Source organism: Heterocephalus glaber, unplaced genomic scaffold, assembly GCF_053883595.1.
Source record: "Heterocephalus glaber isolate CG9 unplaced genomic scaffold, H.glaber_assembly_v1.0 deba00001594, whole genome shotgun sequence".
NCBI lineage: Eukaryota > Metazoa > Chordata > Mammalia > Rodentia > Bathyergidae > Heterocephalus > Heterocephalus glaber.
Window position 1 is genome coordinate 2086847 of NW_028258369.1, and position 4948 is coordinate 2091794.

The window sequence follows — 4948 nt, forward strand, 5'->3', positions numbered from 1 at the left end:
TTCTCTGACAAGAGATTGGTTTTCTCCTCTAATGGAAAAATGGAAAAATTCATCACATAATGGAATTATTAGAATAAGAGGGAAGAAAGGAGGGCATGGAGGGAAGGAAGGAGAAAGGGAGGAAGGAACAAATGAACAAAGAAACAAAGGAAGGAAGGGGAAATTCTTTAGTACAGGAATTACCAAGCTATAGTCCTGCCACTTGTTTTTATAAATAAAGTTTTATTAGAACATATTGTCTATGATTGTTGTTGCAATTCAATGATAATAGTTGCAGCCAAGATCAAATGACTTATGAAACCAAAACTATTTACTTTCTGGCACTTTACAATAAAAGTTTATTGGCACTTGCCCTGGGAGACCATGTTCTATACTTAATAAAAATGTTCATTTTGATCCAGGCATATGGTGGCACATACCTGTATTCTCAAGACTCCAGGAAGTTGAGGCAGGAGGATCACAAGTTTGATATCAGCCCGGGCAATTTAGTAACCTAGCAGGACCTTATCACAAAATAAAATTTTTTTTAAATGGACTGGGAATGTAGGTCAGTGTGAAGGTCTTGGATTCAATCCCCAGTACCACACACACACACACACACACACACAAATATTCATTCTGAGTAAAGCTATTGCTCTCTGAAAGTCCTAAGTAAGCCAAATAACAGAGTTGTACTTGTAATTTTTATTCTGCTGGTTAATATTTGGTGACATTTAAATTTCTTCCTGCACCATCACAATATTTTGATGGACTACAACAGCTTTAGCAAGTATCAAATTGATATTTTACTTGAAATTTACTTTCTCTGTTATTCATCGTAATTGAATATGCAATAGAAAATGGATAAATTTCAGGTTTCATTCCTTTTCCCTAGTATATACCTATCATTACTCTGACTAGTTGTAATGAAATATAATGGGGTTTTTTTCAGGCTTTTTAGTTTGTTTGTTTGTTTGGTACCGGGGATTGAACTCTGGACCTTGCGATTTCGACGCAGGTGGCAGAACCACTGAGCTAAATCCCTGGCCTCTTTTTCTTTCATTTCTGTCTCCCTTCTTGTCTCTTACATATTCTTTGAGAATGATGGTATCCAATAGCAAAATGAAAAAAAAAATGATGAGGTTAAAAAAGAATTAGGAGAGAAAAATTGGGCCTACTAAATAACTAACTTACTATTTGAATTATTCTGTTGATGCAGAAATCTAAATTATAAGTATCTGAAATCATTTGGCATTTCTCTCAAGAATTATAGAAGATACTTTTTCTTCCCACCTAATTTAGGTCCTCTGACTCTTCTTCAAACACAAATTCTTTTCATTCTAATTCTTCGAACATGCAGTTTCACAAGCACATTTGCTATGACCACTGTGCATGTTTAGCTTCTATTATTCTATTAAATATTCATGTCTGGGCTTCAATTTCCCTTCCTCAAGGCAAAAGATTCCTCATATAACATTTCCTATACCATAGTTAATCATTTGGTTTATCTCACTTACCAGAATGTTAATTTCTCTCTTACTTGAGCATTAGGCCTGAATCTCTCTTGCTTACTCCATATGTCCAATGACAAGGAGAGTAGATATGATAATTTCCTTTTGCTTCTATTACAAAGTAATACAAATTTAATGGCTCTAAAAAAAACAGAAATGTATTATCTTACACTTCTGGAAATTAGAAGTCTGATGTACTCTTATACCTGTGGAGAACAGAAGTCTGATCTCATTGGGCTAAAATTAAGGTATTGATAGTAATGTGTTCCTTCTGGAAATTCTAGGCTAGTTCTCCCTTTCTCAGCTTCAGGAGGCTGCCTGCATTCCTTGTCTTATGGCCCCTTCTTCCATCGTGAAAGGCAGCAAAAACTAGTTGAGTCTTTTTCTATACTGCTGTCTCGCTAGTTCTGTTTTTCATAATCATATTTTTGTCTTCCCTTTTAAGAACCTTTGTAATTACATTGGATTCACCCATGTAACCCAGGAAAATCTCACTATTTTTGAAGCAACTGATTAACATCCTAGATTCTACCTTCAACCTTAATTCCCTTTTTCTGTGTAACAAAACATGTTAGGGGGTTTCTGGAGACTAGGGCATGGGCATCTTTGGGAGGCATTAGCCTATCCGGCACGATTCCTGATACATGAAATACTTTTAACTAGTAGTTGCTAGATGGAAGAGTCCATGGTTGAACACATGGATAAGTAGGCATAAAGTGACAGAAGATGATATCCAGAAAATAGATCTATTCTCCAGCCTCAGGAAAAAAATCAAAGTAAATGAAACTTTAAAAACATTTGTTAAAATGTTTAAATCTCAAGGGTATCTTTGGAGTCAAAGTTCCTGTTCCTTTCTGTTGAAATAAAAAAGCAATATACCGCCAGGACAGAGATTCTGAAACTTCGAGATTCATCAGAATATAATGAAGAACATATTAAAAAACATTTGTCAGGGCCCACTTCTGGCATTGTCTAGTTAATTAGTTCTATAACAAAGCACATAAATTTGTGTTTTCAAGAAGTTGTGACGTAATGTTGGTGGTGCTGGTCCAGGCACTATACTTCCATAACTGGTATAGTAAAAAGGACACAAATTTTCTTAAAGGCCAATCTTTGGGCTTAATGTCTGTTCCATCACTTATTATTTGTGTGACTTATGGTGAGTTATTTAATTCACCTGACTTGAGTTTACATAGAGATACAATAAGCTAACAATTTATGAGGTCATTTCCAACATCATGGATCTGAATATTACTACTTCATTAAAACATATGCAAATTTCCATTTTTCTTGAAGATACTCAACAAATATGGGTATCCTTCACCACTTTCCCGGTGAAATGAAGTTACTGCTGCTTTGAACAGAGCAAAATTATGAATTAAAGTGGAATAGGGCAATGTTTTTCATGTGTCTGGAACATTGTTAAAGACTGAAGAAGTAGCAGAAGCAATGCGCTTTTGGATCCCACATTAGGCAGTATGGAAGGATAGACACATGAGAGGGGAGGAAGGGAAAACTGCTAAGAGTTAAAGTCCCTGTATTAAAAGACTGGGCAGCAGCTGGAGCCTGAGCTGCAGTTTAAGATCTTGATTGATTTGAGACTAATTAGTACCAATTATGATAATTAGTGTTCTCTTCTGCTCATAAATGATCATAAAACTCATTAGCACTAGGTCTTTTTAAAATTATATCTAATTTAGGATAGGCGATAAATGCTGGTTTCAGATTTTTTTTTTTTTAAGGATAAATCTGTATCCGTCTGCTCCAAGTTCTCCAGGGAAATATATCCCTTTATGAAGCTTCCTGGTTGTTTGGTCTGATAAATGTAATTTACATTTATTTTGTAAATATTATACTTCCAAGATTATATGAAAGTCTTAAAATACCCAATATCCTCATTATTCTGTCCAATATTTCAAAATATTGCAATTTGTACTTTGGTATGGCCTCTTCCAGTTGAAAGTCACCAGTGATTCGGTTTAAAAGTATTTTTGCTCGGTAAAATCCTATTAGTAGTTATGCCCTGAAAGTGTAGATACTGACTCAATTTAAACTGAAATTATTCTAAAAGTTTAGTCTCTTATTCTAGAAAATTAAAATATGCATATGAAGTATCCAGCAACATATTATACAGAATTCAAACTAGGCAATTTTTATCATAGAAGTTCCATGGTCTAATAAATACTGGAAGTATTTCTGGGAAACTTCTAGAAGATCTTCTTTGTGCCACCCCAAGATCCACATTAACTGGCAAGTGATACTACCCCTTATCTTCTAGGAACGTTGATTGTTAACATTTATAGCTGGTCCTTCCCGAGAAAGAGGGATGAGATAATTTCTCATCTTGAATGGAAGACTACACCTTCCCTTTATCTTTCCCAACTCTATCTTCTCCTTTTCTGCCACCTGCTCCCAGGGACAGCCATTAACCAATGGCTGAGTGGTAGGAGCATACTAAAAGCTTCCTCCTTGCCTCAATGCTATTCTTTATGTTGCAATGCCTGCTCTAAGTGCTCTGTGGGGTTAGGCTCCATCAAGACTCATGATTATCCTGCGTTCTTTCTTAATTTTTCTCACCCATTGTATTTGCTCCCTTCACTTACTTCCTTCTACAATATTACCTGAATAAATAATTTGTTCAAGAATCCCCACCCATGTTTGTTTCTAAGGAAACCAACTCGACCCCCCTAAAATTAGATATTAAGTTAATTGTGTCATGTTTGTCTTTTATCTTTCAATTTGTTGCAAAGGTGAAGATTTGAACTACTATACCTTCCTGCTTACATAGGATAAGGATAATAATAAATTGTGGTGAAGAGGTTTGACTCATTTGATCCAACTGTGATCAATTTACAGAGATGGTCCAAAATGATAAAATTGAATGCCACTTTTTCAGTCTGCATTCAAGAATGAGCAGGAAATGAGGAAGGTACAAAAACAAACTGCCGTAGGTCATGAGGGGCAAAGATGGTTGTGGATGCAAAGCAATAAAAGTATAGCCTGGTAATCAAACAGCCTGTAGTTGAATATTTTATTGTGTTTTCTGCTATTATAACAGAGTATAACTGACAAGGGAAACCATGAACTGTAGAAGGTTACGGAGCTTATGGTTCTGGAGATGAGTGTGTCCAAGATTGAGGAGTTGCACCTAGTGAGGACTTTACTGTTGCATCCTAACAAGGGGGGAGGCATCATATGGACAGAGAATATGAAAGAGTGAGAGTGAGGGATGGAGGGAGAGAGAGAGAAAGAGAGGGAGAGATCTCCTCTTTTCTATAACTAATTTACTCCAAATGATAATGGCATTGATCCATTTACAAGAGGAGACCCTTAATGATTTAACCTAAGATTGCCACCTCTCAATACCATCACAATGACAATTAAATCTCAACATGATTTTTGGAGAGGGCATTGAAATCATAGCATTAAAAATTTAGATCTTTGTCAGCTAGTAGACA